Here is an 18,682-nt window from a genome sequence, read left to right as displayed (position 1 = left end):
CTGCACTCCATAATGATTTAGTAAGCCTACAATTTGTATTTGGTCTTCATTAAATAGGATCCACTATTACTTGTGACTCTCATCAACAACCACAAGGACCTGACAGTATTTACAAAGGAAACAAATAAAGGTAGGGTAAATCAAACGATGTAATGGAATGATACGAAATGTAGGGTACCAACTGATAGGCACTAACACTAAATTGGCAGTTAAATATGTGGTTATTACTAACGGTCGCTACCGATAGTGGCTAATAATATGTAATATAATACAAATAGTAGGAAACAGGAAAAGTCGGGCATACAATAAAAACATTCTAGAACGCACAAAGGCGCGACTTTCATTCTGCACGGCTTTGCCTTGTCATCCCATTTAGCTTGCATCTCCAAGTTTCAGCCCATAAAATTACAATTCTGCATATGGGCACAGCATTTCATACTTCACTGTGGGAAAGGGGCATAAATACCTGTCCTGATGATATGCTTCTCAGTTTGCTGCCATATGGCTGGTTAAAATGTTGTCTCCATCGATCATAAGGTAAAATCTAAAACAATTGTCATTTAGCCCATACAATCTCATTATCCAAATGGATTACTCATTTACCTAGCTTTTATCAATAGCTCTTTTCGATGTATACAGTAGAAGAAAAATAAGTTGGTCATGGATAGTAAACAATGCCGAAAAAGCCTTTGTAAATGAGTGCCTTGATTACACCCAGATGTTTTTGTTGCGCAAAGGCTTTTTAGGCATTGTTCAGTATCCAGAATGAACTTATTTTTGTTTTAAAGGATCTCATCCCATTATCAAAGAGCACCTCATGCCATACAACTTTAACCAGTGGACCGCTTCTCTCCTGTGTCTCGTATAAATGAAAGTGTATGGAGAAAAGAAAGTAGAAGTTTTTCCACTTGGAACCGACAGGTTCACGCAACCTTATTCATGGTTTCCTCGCGCATAAAGATGGCGGAATTAAGAGGAGAATAAAATCAAAGTCAGAACATCTGTAAACACACCTCTGCCACACCCCTTTCTGTGATTTGCACCCCACATGTGTTTCCCCGAGTTCAGAATGTGCGCAGAGATGAAAGGGCGTAAAAAATGAATTAGGTTTAATTTATGTACATCTAGCTCAGTTCTGAATTCCCCATAGTGCCCTATGGATGGATGCATCTATTGCACTTAGTACTTTGAGTGTACCTAAATATGACAAGAATCATCATATATATTTTCTGTCACCCAGTCCTCTGGTTAACACTGGGCCTCCATAGTCTCACCGTGGCGTGTACAGACAGTGGCCCCATCATGTTGCTTATTACCGATTTTACACAACCAGTGACAGTCACCGCCAGAGAGAGGATGTCAGGCTGCCAATAATATTTACCGTCTGGTGTCAATGAATGGCATGGTCTATCCAGCAGACGCCTGGGGGCTTCTGTGATTGGTCTGACAGCACCCGATAGCATCATGAACCTCGAGCTCCTCGCAAATCAACCACACAGAAACGACGAGTGTCTTCTGGAGGATGCCTGAGTGCCTGTGGCTAGGAACCAGGAGATGAAGCACGATGCTAGCGCAAGCTAACACTGGATTTCTTTAGGCCCTAATAAAAATAAAGCAAGGTGCTGTTGATCTAAATACAACACAGCTGCTGCCAGATCATGCATCGCCCAAGAAAGCTGCACGGGGAGCCTGTTAGTTCCGCTTTGAACTCACATCAAGGATGAGAGCGATATCAAAAGGAGAACGAACGCCCTCAAAACAGCCATCTTATGAGGCTTGAAAAGCCATGCGTAGGTAGGCCCTAGTTTCTTTATCTTTTTAAAATTGTATTTATCTTGGCTGCTGTCGTGAATAAACAGTGCTTTTGAGAAGTCATTATGGGCCATTTGGTAAATCAATAAAGTGTAAAAATTATTTTCCAGATGAACTGCTAGCAAGCTAAATGAAACGACAGTCAGTAGAAGTACAAAGGCTATAACTTTTCTATTGAGCCTCTTGTTTCTCCCAGTCGTGTTGGGTTCAGTCAATCCATGTTGGGATGGCTGTAATGATTGGATTTCCATGACAGTGATGTGAGGCATGTTGACACCAATTACTGCCTTTCTCTTTGACCTCGCTGGATATCAAGCTGGGGTGTTATACACACGACACACACTCAGGCACGTGCAAATACACACACACACACACACACACACACACACACACACACACACACACACACACACACACACACACACACACACACCTCTGATCACATCACATCAGCCCCAGTGAACAACATACAAAAGAGAGACAGAGGAAGATGGAGAGAAAAGGAGAGGAAGACAGAAAAACAGATACGGAGACAGATATACAAAAACGATCTATTCCAGCTCAGCCATGTGTGATAGCGGTTTCCATGACGATGTGGCATGCCCAGTGCATCATCAGCACCATCGCAGATGAACAGTCAACCTTTACCAAAACAACAAGGTCATTACGTAGCCTTGTCAAATCAATGAAGAGAATGTCCGTGCTGATTAAGCCATCCCCTCTTAGCTCTGACACTGTGTCAATAGCAACCAGGCAGGCAGGCAGAGAGATGGTGTGTGTGTGTGCATGTGTGAGTGCAGCTTCATTTGAGCCTGTATTAAATTGGCAAGAGCAGCTAATCTTTACCTAGGGCCAATTAACAGAATTAAAGGAGAACAACAAAGGCACAGGGGAAGGGCTGTTTTCTCTTTCTTCCAATGCCATTTGTAATTAGTATTTTTTCCCCCTCTGAAAAAAAGTTCTTTTTTTTCTTTGTAAAATTGTCACTCTGGCTAAGTGTTTGATCTAAGTACTGACAATCAAATAACCAGTGAAAACTATTTAGAGGCCCTGGAGGGAACTAGAGGAGTCTCATAACTTGTCATTATTACCGTGCTTTGAAATCAAGTATAACTTTTCTATTGAGCCCTCTTGTTTCTCCCAGTCGGTGTTGAGGAAAATCCTCTAGCCAGAGGGACTTTTTAATAAGTTTATCCAACTCAAAATAATATTAACCAATCAGTATATCCAACTCAAAAAACGTTTCCCAAAATGTTTAACCAACACAAACCAACTCGAAATAATGCATTTATCTAAATAATAATAAAGTTTACCAAGCTCAAATTAATCAACAGTTTACTCAACTCGACAACAACAAAAACATAACTAACTCAAAATGAATCAATCAGTTTACCCAACTCATAACTTTTTATCCAATACAAAATAACACATCCTCGCTCAATCGACATCCTGGCTCATCCTGGCTCAACCCTAACCCTAGCGCCAAACCTCACCCCCTTACCTCAGCTTTAACCTCGTCCCCAGGCTTGACGCCTGGCGCATAGAGCCTGGTAAAAGTGTGGGACTGTTTGGGATTTAGGGGGTGTGGATTTACTGAGTGACATGATAATCAATTCAAATTCTGTAAGAATCACACGACTATGAGACGTGGCTCCAAATCAAGTGTTTGTTATGGTGCACCACGGAAATAATTCCCTGGAACCCGAGGTAGAAAGAACATGTCGCCTGCCGTTCATGCTAATAGCTATCCAGTTGAATTCTGCTGGTTATTCTGTAACACGATGTACACTGTCTTCAAATAGAAAAAGTAAAGACACACCATCAAAGGCAGTTAATGATGTACACTGAGTATACCAAACATTAAGAATACCTTCCTAATATTGAGTTGCAACCCTCCCTTTTTTTTGTGCAATTAGAGAAGCCTCAATTTGTCGGGCAGGGACTCTACAAGGTGTCGAAAATGTTCCACAGGGATGCTGGCATTGACCCCAATGCTTCCCACAGTTGTTTTAAGTTGGCTGGATGTCCTTTAGGTGGTGGACCTACTTGATACACATACTACCATATCCTGTTCAAAGGCATTTAAATATTTTGTCGTAATTATTTATATTTATATTTCTTTCTTTTTCTATTTCTTTCTTTCTATTTCTAACAAAAATATAATTGCAACATGCAACAATTTCAACGATATTACGGAGTTCATATAAGGAAATCAGTCAAATTAACTATATTCTTTAGGCCCTAATCTATGAATTTTACGACTGGGCAGGGGCGCAACTATGGGGCATAGGCCCACCCACTTGGGAGCCAGGACCAGCCAATCAGAATGAGTTTTTCCCCACAAAAGGGCTTTATCACAGACAGAAATACTCCTCATTTTCATCAGCTGTCCGGGTGGCTGGTCCCCGACGATGTCGCAGGTGAAGAAGCCAGATGTAAAGGTCCCAGGCTGGCATGGTTACATGTGGTCTGTGGTTGTGAGGCTGGTTGGACATACTACTGCCAAATTCTCTAAAACAAAGTTGGAGGCGGTTTATTGTAGAGAAATTAACATAAAAGTATCTGGTAAGTGCTCTTGTGGACAATACTGCAGTGAGCATGCCAATTGCATTTTCCTTCAAAGCATGTGACATCATTGGCATTGTGTTATGTGACAAAACTGCACATTTTAGAGCGGCCTTTTATTGTCCCCAGCACAAGGTGCACCTGTGTAAAGACCATGTTGTTGAATTAGCTTCTTGATATGCCACTCGTCAGGTGGACAAATTATCTTGGAAATGTGTGCACAACATTATAGAGAAATACGCTTTTTGTGCGTATGTAAAATTTGAATGTAAAACCTTTTTTTTCAGCTCATGAAACAGGGAACGACACTTTACATGTTGTGCTTATTTATTTTTATATACATATATACAGTGCCTTGCAAAAGTATTCGGCCCCCTTGAACTTTGCGACCTTTTGCCACATTTAATAATTTTGCACGCCCAATTTTTCAGTTTTTGATTTGTTATAAAAGTTTGAAATATCCAATAAATGTCGTTCCACGTCATGATTGTGTCCCACTTGTTGTTGATTCTTCACAAAAAAATACAGTTTTATATCTTTATGTTTGAAGCCTGAAATGTGGCAAAAGGTCGCAAAGTTCAAGGGGGCCGAATACTTTCGCAAGGCACTGTATATATATATATATATATATATGTATATATACACTGCTCAAAAAAATAAAGGGAACACTAAAATAACACATCCTAGATCTGAATGAATGAAATATTCTTATTAAATACTTTTTTCTTTACAGAGTTGAATGGGCTAACAACAAAATCACACAAAAATGATCAATGGAAATCAAATTTATCAACCCATGGAGGTCTGGATTGGAGTCACACTCAAAATTAAAGTGGAAAACCACACTACAGGCTGATCCAACTTTGATGTAATGTCCTTAAAACAAGTCAAAATGAGGCTCAGTAGTGTGTGTGGCCTCCACGTGCCTGTATGACCTCCCTACAACGCCTGGGCATGCTCCTGATTAGGTGGCGGATGGTCTCCTGAGGGATCTCCTCCCAGACCTGGACTAAAGCATGGAGCGAGACATGATGTCCCAGATGTGCTCAATTGGATTTAGGTCTGGGGAACGGGCGGGCCAGTCCATAGCATCAATGCCTTCCTCTTGCAGGAACTGCTGACACACTCCAGCCACATGAGGTCTAGCATTGTCTTGCATTAGGAGGAACCCAGGGCCAACCGCACCAGCATATGGTCTCACACAGGGCCTGAGGATCTCATCTCGGTACCTAATGGCAGTCAGGCTACCTCTGGCGAGCACATGGAGGGCTGTGCGGCCCCCTAAAAGAAATGCCACCCCACACCATGACTGACCCACCGCCAAACCGGTCATGCTGGAGGATGTTGCAGGCAGCAGAACGTTCTCAACTGCGTCTCCAGACTCTGTCACGTCTGTCACGTGCTCAGTGTGAACCTGCTTTCATCTGTGAAGAGCACAGGGCGCCAGTGGCGAATTTGCCAATCTTGGTGTTCTCTTGCAAATGCCAAACGTCCTTCACGGTGTTTGGCTGTAAGCTTGGCCCTCATACCACCCTCATGGAGTCTGTTTCTGACTGTTTGAGCAGACTCATGCACATTTGTGGCCTGCTGGAGGTCATTTTGCAGGGCTTTGACAGTGCTCCTCCTTGCACAAAGGTGGAGGTAGCGGTCCTGCTGCTGGGTTGTTGCCCTCCTACGGCCTCCTCCACGTCTCCTGATGTACTGGCCTGTCTCCTGGTAGTGCCTCCATGCTCTGGACATTACGCTGACAGACACAGCAAACCTTCTTGCCACAGCTCGCATTGATGTGCCATCCTGGATGAGCTGCACTACCTGAGCCACTTGTGTGGGTTGTAGACTCCGTCTCATGCTACCATTAGAGTGAAAGCACCGTCAGCATTCAAAAGTGACAGCCAGGAAGCATAGGAACTGAGAAGTGGTCTGTGGTCCCCACCTGCAGAACCACTCCTTTATTGGGGGTGTCTTGCTAATTGCCTATAATTTCCACCTGTTGTCTCTTCCATTTGCACAACAGCATGTGAAATTTATTGTCAATCAGTGTTGCTTCCTAAGTGGACAGTTTGATTTCACAGAAGTGTGATTGATTTGGAGTTACATTGTGTTGTTTAAGTGTTCCCTTTATTTTTTTGAGCAGTGTATATATATATATAAATAAATAAATAAATATATATATATATATATATATATATACAGTTGAAGTCGGAGGTTCACATACACTTAGGTTGGAGTCATTAAAACTTTTTTTTTCAACCACTCCACAAATGTCTTGTTAACAAACTATAGTTTTGGCAAGTCGGTTAGGACATCTACTTTGCGCATGACACAATTGTTTTCAGACAAGATTATTTAACTTATAATTCACTGTATCACAATTCCTGTGGGTCAAAAGTTTACATACACTAAGTTGACTGTGCCTTTAAACAGCTTGGAAAATTCCAGAAAATGATATCATGGTTTTAGAAGCTTCTGATAGGCTAATTGACATCATTTGAGTCAATTGGAGGTGTACCTGTGGATGTATTTCAAGGCCTACCTTCAAACTCAGTGCCTCTTTGCTTGACATCATGGGAAAATCAAAAGAAATCAGCCAAGACCTAAGACAAAAAATTGAAGACCTCCACATGTCTGGTTCATCCTTGGGAGCAATTTCCAAACGCCTGGAGGTACCACATTCATCTGTACAAACAATAGGACATAGGTATAAACATCATGGGACCACGCAGCCGTCAATACTCTCAGGAAGGAGACGCGTTCTGTCTCTTAGAGATGAACGTACTTTGGTGTGAAAAGTGCAAATCAATCTCAGAACAACAGCAATGGACCTTGTGAAGATGCTGGAGGAAACCGGTACAAAGGTATCTATATCCACAGTAAAATGAGTCCTATATCGACATAACCTGGAAGGTAGCTCAGCAAGGAAGAAGCCAATGCTCCAAAACCGCCATAAAAATGCCCAACTACGGTTAACTACTGCACATGGGGACAAAATCATACTTTTTGGAGAAATGCCCTCTGGTCTAATGAAACAAAAATAGAACTGTTTGGCCATAATGACCATTGTTATGTTTGGAGGAAAAAGGGGGAGGCTTGCACGCCGAAGAACACCATTCCGACCGTGAAGCACGGGGGTGGCAGCATCATGTTGTGGGGGTACTTTGCTGCAGGAGGGACTGGTGCACTTCACAAAAGACATGGAATTATGAGAAAGGAAAATTATGTTGATTTATTGACGCAACATCTCAAGACATCAGTTACAGCTTGGTCGCAAATGGGTCTTCCAAATGGACAATGACCCCAAGCATACTTCCAAAGTTGTGGCAAAATGGCTTAAGGACAACAAAGTCAAGGTATTGGAGCGGCCATCACAAAACTCTGACCTCAATCCTGTAGAGAATTTGTGAACAGAACTGAAAAAGTGTGTGTGTGAGCAAGGAGGCCTACAAGCTTGACTCAGTTACACCAGCTCTGTCAGGAAGAATGTGCCAAAATTCACCCAACGTATTGTGGGAAGCTTGTGGAAGGTTACCCTAAATGTTTGACCCAAGTTAAACAATTTAAAGGCAATACACTCAATTAGTATTTGGTAGCATGTAAACTTCTGACCCACTGGGAATGTGATGAATGAAATAAAAGCTGAAATAAATAATTCTCTCTACCATTATTCGGACATTTCACATTCTTAAAATAAAGTGGTGATCCTAACTGACCTAAGACAGGGAATTTTTACTAGGATTTAATGTCAGGAATTGTGAAAAACTGAGTTTAAATGTATTTTGCTAAGGTGTATGTAAACGTCCAACTTCAACTGTATATATATATATATATATATATATTTATTTATACCCCTTTTTCTATGGTACTTAATTGGTAGTTATAGTCTTGTCCCATCGCTGCAACTTCAGTACGGACTCGGGAGAGGTGAAGGTCGAGAGCCATGCACAATGCATGCTTCACCCGTTGGAGGAAACGTTATACACTTGGAGACCATGTCAGAGTGCGTGTGCCCGGCCCGCCACAGGAGTCGGTAGAACGCGATGGGACAAGGACATCCTGGCCGGCCAAACCCTCCCCTAACCCGGACGACGCTGGGCCGATTGTGCGATGCCTCACGGCTCTCCCAGTCACGGCCGGCTTCGTCACAGCCTGGGATCGAACCAGGATCTGTAGAGACACAGCTAGCAGTGCCTTAGACCACTACGCCACTCGGGAGGCCCACATTTATACTTTTGTTCAATATATATAGCCTACACTTTCTCACTCTGAACTTCTAACATGATTGGGGTGTATCCTGACAATGATCGCAGGAGCAGCTGCACACCGATTTGATGGCTCCAACACCGCCATAATATCCGCTATGCGTGTGTCTGTTATTGCCGGTTAACGCTTGATTTGATTGAATCTAGGCCTTTTGGGTAGGTTATAAGGGTTGCGCTAGATGGTGATAAACTGAGAAAAAAAACTATTAAATTCAGCAGTTGTTTCGTCCGCTCTGAAACCAGCGGTCTCGATAGAGAGAGAGCCGGCTGGTAGATGAGATTACCTCAGCCTTAACCCTAACCTACAGAATAATCCACCTACAACTCTTTCACTTCCTGAGTACAACTTTCTCTTGATCATGTAATGGAGGAGGATTTGAGTGGGAACTGAATTGTCTCAAGTTTATCCTCTGCCTGCATTCTCTGTTCTCACAGCCTAATCAATATGTTTTGGAAGATGGTCGAGGTTAGGCTTATCAGCCCGCCTGTGAAACAGAATATGTAATACCCAAATGTTATGGTTCACGATTAAACTTTACCACGCAGACAAACAACCAATAAACATTTAGCTTAATGACATTCACACAAGCTGCTGTATATTCAGATCAATAATTTGTGTTATTAATATTTATTATAATAATTATTTGTAGAGAACATTTCCCATGCTCAATGCACATAAGGTAGAAAACACAAACAAAACAAAAAATGTTTTTTTTAAAGGGGAAAACAACTATCACAATACATCAATCATTACCTACCAGAGCAGCAGATAGACTTTAAAGGTCCATTACCTACCAGAGCAGCAGATAGACTTTAAAGGTCCATTACCTACCAGAGCAGCAGATAGACTTTAAAGGTCCATTACCTACCAGAGCAGCAGATAGACTTTAAAGGTCCATTACCTACCAGAGCAGCAGATAGACTTTAAAGGTCCATTACCTACCAGAGCAGCAGATAGACTTTAAAGGTCCATTACCTACCAGAGCAGCAGATAGACTTTAAAGGTCCATTACCTACCAGAGCAGCAGATAGACTTTAAAGGTCCATTACCTACCAGAGCAGCAGATAGACTTTAAAGGTCCATTACCTACCAGAGCAGCAGATAGACTTTAAAGGTCCATTACCTACCAGAGCAGCAGATAGACTTTAAAGGTCCATTACCTACCAGAGCAGCAGATATACTTTAAAGGTCCATTACCTACCAGAGCAGCAGATAGACTTTGAAGGTCCATTACCTACCAGAGCAGCAGATAGACTTTGAAGGTCCATTACCTACCAGAGCAGCAGATAGACTTTAAAGGTCCATTTCTGGGTAACTAAGTACCTTATTGTATTTGTTTTCAATTAAAGTGATCAAAAATGAACAAAAATAGATCCTGTGCAAAGAGCAATTTTTCAAGCAAGAATTTAGGTACGACTGTCTGGGAGTGGGGAGGGGAAAACTGAAAACTAGCTATTATTGGCAGAGAGGTTTGGAACTCCCTTTCTTATTAGTCTATTAACTATGTCGCCAGGCAGGCCAAAACTCCATCCCACCAAAACAAGCAGAACTTGTACTAGGCAGTCTTTTCAAACATCTCTTACACTAAAAGGGCACCATCATAATTGTCACAATCTCATAGTATTATTCCAACCTCAGTGTGGAAATATATATAAAACCAACATTTTTGACTGCACTGGGCCTTTAAGCAAATTAAGCGATCAAAATGTAAAGCTAGCTTGAATAGGTAGGCCTTTAGTTACGTTTTAAATTACGAAATTGAAGCTGCCTCCTTGATGTACAGGTACAGTGTTCTAGAATGGAGGGATCACGTGAAAAGGCCCTGTCAGCCATGCTGTGCAGGGTTGTGGCTGGTGTGACCAGGCTGTTAGAGACTGATGATCGTGGAGTAGGTTGTGTAGATTGGTAGGAAAATGTAATCCCTTTATAGATATAAGGCATCAAAATGTGATGACAGTGCAAAGGGTGTGTAGACTTTCACTAGCGACTGTACGTCGCCGATAAGCCGATTTAATGCAGTTTTCCAAATTGTGTTTCAAATCCCCCAAAATTGCTTTAAAACCCCCAAAATGATTTTCAACTGCGGAAAACACATTTTTAAACTCAGAAAATTGAGTTAAGAATCCCATAAATATTTTTTTTAAATCCCCAAAATATGGTGTTTCAAAACCCTGAAAAGAGAGTTTGAAGATCCTGAAAGTGCTAAAGTACCTGTGATTGTCCCAAAGACTGACAATTATTTCCAGCTCACACAAACCTCATGGTCAATCAATCTCTGTTTCTCAGCTGTATTAGTCTCTGGTATCTTGGTTTGAAGGAAAGAAAACATTACACGTAATAATATATTTCTCTTGTGTGGCAAGCTTTATTGAAACAGAAAATGCAATTTGTACACAAAATGTGTGAGCCGTATGTGCGCCTCTGACTCTCTGCACAAAGTAATTAATTATATCTAGCTGGGAAAATACAATTTCCCTTTGACATTATACCGTCTGGAGAGGATACGTAATGTCTTCTCACAATGCTCCGTCTTTGCATTCATTTCAGATATTTACAAAAAGCTAAATTGCCACCTGAAAAACATGCAGGTCGAAGATAAATCAAAAATGCGAGATTGTACATCCACTCATTATTCACAGTGGGAGGACAAAACATACATGAAGTTCAGGCATACAATTTCATATAGGGAGCAGTTCACCTTCAGAGTGTTTTCATGATTCAAGGATTTCATTTGTGGTGAACAATCCCCCAAGGGATCATTCCCAGCTCTTCCAGAGATCTCCATGTCTTTTAACATGGCTTGTAAGATAAAGACGGCCAGCACGTACAAATGAAGTATTACTTTGGTGTATTATCAGTAGTCACAATGGAGATGTTTCGGCAACAACCCAACCCAACTCCACACCACTACAGGCAGACAGATCGGCAGTCAAACCGACACAACAGTCAGACAGACACCACAGTTTCCTCAGGGCATAGTACTGTAGGGTCCATGCTGTGTGTATTCATATCAAATCAATTCCAATCTTATTGGTCACATACACAGATGTTATTGCAAGTGTAGCGAAATGCTTATGCTTCTAGATCCGACAGTGCAGCAGTATCTAACAGGTAATATCAACAATTCCACAACAACACCTAATACACACAATCTAGTAAAGGAATGGGATAAGAATATAGAGTATAAAATATATGGATGAGCAGTGACAGAGCGGCTAAGATGTAATAGATAGAATAGATAGTGAAGGATACAGTATACAGTATATACACATGAGATGAGTAATGCGAGAAATGTAAACATTCTTAAAGTGGCTTTATTAAAGTGACTAGTGTTCCATTTATTAAAGTAGCCAATGATATCAAGTCTGTAAGTAGGCAGCAGCATCTCTATGTTAGTGATGGCTGTTTAACAATCTGATGATCTTGAGATAGAAGCTGTTTTTCAGTCTCTCGGTCCCAGCTTTGATGCACCTGCACTGACCTCGCCTTCTGGATGGAAGTGGGGTGAACAGGCAGTTGCTCGGGTGGTTATTGTCCTTGATTATCTGTTTTGCCTTCCTTTGACATCGGGTGCTGTAGGTGTCCTGGAGGTCAGGTAGTTTGCTCCCGGTGATACGTTTGCAGACCGAACCACCTTCTGGAGAGCCCTGCTCTTTTCACCTTCTCCACTGCTGTCCCATCGATGTTGATAGGGGGGTACTCCCTTTGCTGTTTCCTGAAGTCCAGAGTCATCTCTTTTGTTTTGCTGACATTGAGTGAGAGGTTATTTTCCTGACACCATACTCCGAGAATCCTCACCTCCTCCCTGTAGGCTGTCTCGTTTTCGTTGGTAATCAAGCCTACCACTGTTGTGTTGTCTGCAAACTTGATGATTTAGTTGGAGTCATGCATGACCACGCAGTCATGGGTGAACAGAGAGTACAGGAGGGGCCTGAGAACGCACCCTTGTGGGGCCCCAGTGTTGAGGATCAGCAGAGTGGAGATGTTGTTTCCTACCTTCACCACCACCTGGGGGTGGTCCGTCAGGAAGTCCAGGACTCAGTTGCACAGGGCCCTGGATGAGTTTTGAGGGTACTATAGTGTTGAATGCTGAGCTGTAGTCAATGTACAGCATTCTTACATAGGTATTCCTCTTGTCCAGGTGGGATAGGGCAGTGTACAATGTGATTGCGATTGCATCGTCTGTGGACCTATTGGGGCGGTAAGCAAATTGAAGTGGGTCAAGGGTGACATGTAGGGTGGAGGTGATATCATTGACTAGTCTCTCAAAGCACTCCATAATGACAGAAGTGAGTGCTACGATAGTCATTTTGTTCAGTTACCTTTGCTTTCTTGGGAACAGGAACAATGGTGGCCATATTGAAGCATGTGGGGACAGCAGACTGGGATAGGGATTGATTGAATATGTTTATTTATTTTCATTTTTTTAAATGTAACCTTTATTTACCTAGGCAAGTCAGTTAAAAACAAATTCTTATTTACAATGACGGCCTACCCCGGCCAAAACCGGACGACGATGGGCCAAATGTGTGCCGCACTATGGTACTCCCAATCACTGCCAATGTGACACAGCCTGGATTCGAACCAGGAACTGTAGTGATGCCTCTTGCACTGAGATACAGTGCCTTAGGCTGCTGCACCACTCGGGAGCCCCGAGTCTGTAAACACACCAGCCAGCTGGTCTGCACATGCTCTGAGGCTGCGGCGTTCTGGAAAAGTTGATGGCACAAGCAGGGAGCTCAGCCAACAGAAAGTTACAGAGGTCTAGATGGGAGATTACCTGCATCGCTTCTTGTGTGAGGAAGGGTCGTACTCTGTGGATGTTGTAGCGTATGAACCTACAGGACCAAGTCACTGCTTTGATGTTTGGAGAAAATGACAGAATGTTGACCAGGATCACGTCAAGGTTCTTTTCACTCTGGGAGGGGGACACCGTGGAGTGGGCAGTTCTCCCCCATGGGGAAGAGCAGCTCCAACTTGTCGAGGTGTCGCCACCTGGGTGTCATAAAGGGGGAAGAAGAAAAGTAGTTCAGTGTCATCAGCATAGTAATGATCGAAGAGACCATGTGAGGATATGACGTGCCGAGTGACTGTGTATAGAGAACATAAGAGGGCCTTGAACCGAGCCCTGGAGGACACCAGTAGTAAGAGCATGTGGTGCAGACTCAGATCCTCTCCACATCACCTGGTAGGAGGGACCTGCCAGGCAGGACGCAATCTAAGAGTGTGTAGAGCCTGAGACACCCAGCCCTGAGAGGAGGATCTGATGGTTCACGGTGTTGAAAGCAGCGGATAGATCTAGGAGGATGAGAACAGAAAAGAGAGAGTCAGCTTTGTATTCTAACGGTTGTGTCATTGTTTTCAGTGTAATATTTGTATATATTTGTTCAACTCTCAGTCAGAGTTTTTTCTTGTACATAAAGCTGTTATACAGAATTGGCCTCCTTGTAAAAACCTCATAGACCCTCTCTCCAGAGGGCATTTCTTGTTCTAGCTCATTTTTAGTCGTCAGGTACAAGTCTACCCTCAGGACCTGTTGGAGAATGTTAGTAAATGCCAATATTTCCAGCATTTTCCTATGAAATGTTTGATTGTCCAAGTCAAGCATGTGAAATCGACACCTCAGGCTTGTTTCTCTCGATGTGGAGAAGAACCAAGGCCAGAGGGGGAGAATGTTCAGATGCAAAACATGTTTGTTGTCATGTGCCAAATTGAACATTACACATTTCTTAGCCGTGCCAGAAGAATCATGTAATTATGAATTTATTGATACGGATGAAGCATAAATGTTGAAAATGTCAGTATTTGTTAATCTCAAGTAATACCTCACTATGTTCTGTTGTTTTTTGTTGTTTATTTAATGCTGTTGATGTTGTTTCATCAAAAGGCTCATCAACAAATACTCAGCCCTTGCCATAGGAACCCGACATCTACCATTACAGCACTTTTATTAGATATATTTAGGAGAATATGACTTTATGGTGACTAAAAACATTAGTAAAAAACAAAAAATGTAATGAAATTCAATCAAATACAATTAATTGAAAGTGAATAAAACACATACAATACTGTTGCCATACAAGGGTCACCATTGACACTGACATGCATTAATATATTCATGAGTGTGGTAACTATGTACCCCCTCGGGATAGCTACATTAATTACATTAAAAGAGTAATTTAAATTCTTTATTCAAAGAAAATGATTCTCATGCAATAAATAGCACAATCATTACAGTGATGGGTGGGATGAGAGGAAGCACTGAAGCTAAGCATCAACGTCAAGCTCATACTTCTAACACACACACACACACACACACACACACACACACACACACACACACACACACACACACACACACACACACACACACACACACACACACACACACACACACACACACACACACACACACACACACACACACACACACACACACACAGAGTATACTGACTACAGGATGACAAATGCTATACCAGCTAACAGACTGCAGTGTTCTGAGCACCTGGCTCACTCTGAGCAGTTGTAAATATGATCTACAGCCATGTGTTTTTATTTGGTATTATTCATCTCCTCTGTCAGTAGCACATAAGAAGGTAATAGAAATGCCAGGATGTTGGCTGATTTACTTAGTCAAATGTTCATCCCAAGGCTCCACAGGGATGATTGGAGTTTGTGTGAGTAACAGGAATCCATGCATTAGGTAGGCAAAACTGACACGACCTTGAGACATTATAACGCAGACAATATATTACTGCCGCGGCGACCTTCCTGGGTTCCGAAGATACATCTGAAGTGTTTAACGGTGTTTTACAATGCATTACCAGGGCCTTTACATGTGCTGAGCTCATTTTATTCGCTCATACATTTCCGAGGAAGGAGTTTAGTGTCACTCAAATGTGGGCCATTTAGTGTAGCTTGACTTAGGGAGACAAATGAGATTACACAAGTCACTGATGCTGCAGATAAAAAGCAGTTGCAGTACTGTAGTATAGCGCTGGGTGATCCAAGCAAGAAAAAACCTTAGCAATATCCCATGTACAGTAACTAGGGCCTTTTTACCTGGTCAGGTCAGGGGGTCAGGAAAAACTCATGGCCTTATAGCCACTCATTGCACCTGAAAATATTCACCTCAACTGGATTACCTGTCGAAGACCACAGTGTCGTTATTACAGTTATTAATGTGTAGTTAGGTAAAGTGTTACCCTGTATGCTCAGTAAATATTATTCACCAAACTGGGACGATGCAGATGCATGTATTACAGTACATACTGTCAACCTGGCCTATACTCACCTGACCGGATCGATTGACCTGTTTCCTGAAGATCCAGACGGAAGAAGGATTTTTGGAAGGATTTTCCCATACAGATACTGTATGTCAGTGCTGGATCAATATTCACAGTCTTCCTTGAGCTTTAGCAACCTTTCAAATATCACTTCACATTGATTTCTCTCACATAAGTCTTTCTTACCAAATTAGATTACTTTTATAATCCAGCTATATTTCTCATTGACAAGTGCAAGTCAATGACATTTCAGAAATGGACACTATTATTTCCCTACATACAGTGTGTTCTCATGATGTGCTTAAGGTAAAAACGACAAAATACACATCCGTTATCATGCATTGTCATTGTGTCTTGGTTTGTGCCCAAATAAAATGGTGTCTGACAGATTGCGAGGTCAGATCACATCATCATGTATTAAGGGCTCATAATGAAAGTGGAAAGATGATGGTTATTAGAGGAAATGAAAAGGGACTACTCTTCTCGTTTAAAGCACCTACAGTCTATTCTGATGGAATTGGCAATTGGAATGGAATTATTTATGACATTAATTGCCACATTATCAACTGGCTGTGAGCTCTGGTGTCACTCTGTCCATCTTTTTTTGGCAGACAGAGAGAAAGATAGAGGGGGAGAGCAAGCTGAGCCTGAAGCAGACTGACAAGCTAATTACATCGTCTTCCTTCCCCTCAATGAAACATGCTACTCATCTGAAACGACGCCCGGAAATAAGGCCTTTTCTCACCTCCTCTGGACAGCACTTGATGAAGGAGGATTTGGCAGATGGACGGATGTCTTCAGGTGCAGAGAGAAAGAGAGGGGGGGTTACAGCGAGAGACAGAGAGAAGAGCGAGAGGGAGCAAGAGATGGAGAGAGATAGAGAGAGCGAGATGAGGAAGCGAGAGAGAAAGGACTAAAGGACATCTAGCTCTAAAGCTTGCCCCATCCATCCACAACCCTGTTAGCTTATGTGCTATCAGTGGCCAACTGTCACTCACCAACACCACTCTTGTTATTTTTTTCCTTCCTGTCTCTGTGAATTTGCATTTGCTTGTGTCAATCACTCAGCGGGCTGAGGCCTGTTGTCTGATGACTAGAGATGATGTGGACTAAGTTCCTGTGACAGCCAGTCAGTCTGCGCTATGCCTGTTGGGGAGACGAGGGGTGAAGGGTGCTGTGTCTCTGCGATACAGCTCACAGCACTTTACTCTCCTGAATAATATGACTCACACTCAACACAGATGGTAGAAAATGCAAGTTATTTGAGCTTACATTGGCCAATGTGCATCATAGCTTCAAGATTCAAGGGTTAAGGTCATATTACAAGCTTCCATGTTTAACAAGAAATCATGTCTTTGATACCTTTCTATTCAGGCCATTAAAATGAGCCTGTCCTTCAGTTTCCCCCGCAATCATCCTCTTACTTAAACACACACCTGTAGGTAATATGTAAAGGGCTCTATCCCTCAGTAGGTAAGTTGTGAAAGGCCCAGCACTCATTTAAACACAGTGCAAAGAGACAGTGTGAGTTGTGTAGTGTGGAGCCCAGTCACCCACTTGGCACCTGTATCCCCAGGCAGTGTCTGCAGCTGCCAGAGTCATCCCGAGTCCACACGCACCCAGGAGGTACCCAGGATCCACTGCAGATGTGGGACACACAGGGCATCGCCTACAGGTTGTTCTGTGGTTTATACCTTAATTAGTCTGCTGTACCACCATGTCAGTCTCATGTCAACACACACACACACACACACACACACACACACACACACACACACACACACACACACAAAGTTTATGTCAGTAAGGCAGATGTCTACACGCTGCTGCACGCTGTCGCCTTCCCTGCCCATCTCATAATGCAGTAGTTTGTGTGCTGGGGATGCGGCTGTGCTCTGTGCTCTGACGAGGATGGGAAGTGACACACACCAAACTCGGTGTGTCCTCCAGCCAGCTCCGGTGGCTCCCGGCCTGTCAATTCCAGCTCCGTCAGCAGCACTGGCTCAATGGCAGTGCCTGTGACACATGTCACAAAGTTTTAAATGTCTGCTCTTTTCAGCAGGATGGTTGGGCTGGCGCGGGCGGGGAGGGTGAGGAGAGAAGCAGCCAGGGGAAGGATGACATTTTGTGTTGCCGGGCGGGGGAAACTTGTTGTGGCTCCCCTCTTCCTGCCTCCACCAGCTGTCAGGGCCAGTTTCCTCTGAACATATCACAACACGCACAAATAAACCTTGTCATTCTGAAACGCTGCCACTAGTGACCGGCCTCCCTAACGTTACAGATGCATGGTCTCGTAGGAGGAAGTAGCACACAGACGTACGCAGGAACACACACGGATCCACACAAACACGCACGCACACCCTGAACATACAGTGTGGGGCTATCTTTGACCTTTCTGTCATCTGTCTGTCTGTTAGATTGATAAGCAGGACTGAAGCTCCAAGTGCTCCCTCTCACATCCCCCTGATCTGTTTGGGCTAATGTGGAAGACAGTTACCTCTTACAGTAATGACAGGAATAGAGGAGCAGGAGAAGGAGACGGTAATTGAGTAGAAGTGCAGGCGAATATGTCAAAACAAAAGAGACGACGTGGAGGGAAGTGGCTGTCCAGACCTCAACATTAGAATATGATTTGGACCAATAAATCAAATCAAATTTATTTATATAGCCCTTCGTACATCAGCTGATATCTCAAAGTGCTGTACAGAAACCCAGCCTAAAACCCCAAACAGCAAGCAATGCAGGTGTAGAAGCATAACAAG

This window comes from Oncorhynchus mykiss, chromosome 23 (assembly GCF_013265735.2).
Source record: "Oncorhynchus mykiss isolate Arlee chromosome 23, USDA_OmykA_1.1, whole genome shotgun sequence".
NCBI classification, from domain to species: Eukaryota; Metazoa; Chordata; class Actinopteri; order Salmoniformes; family Salmonidae; genus Oncorhynchus; species Oncorhynchus mykiss.
The sequence above is the reverse complement of the archived record's forward strand: the minus strand, read 5'-3'. Positions refer to the sequence as shown.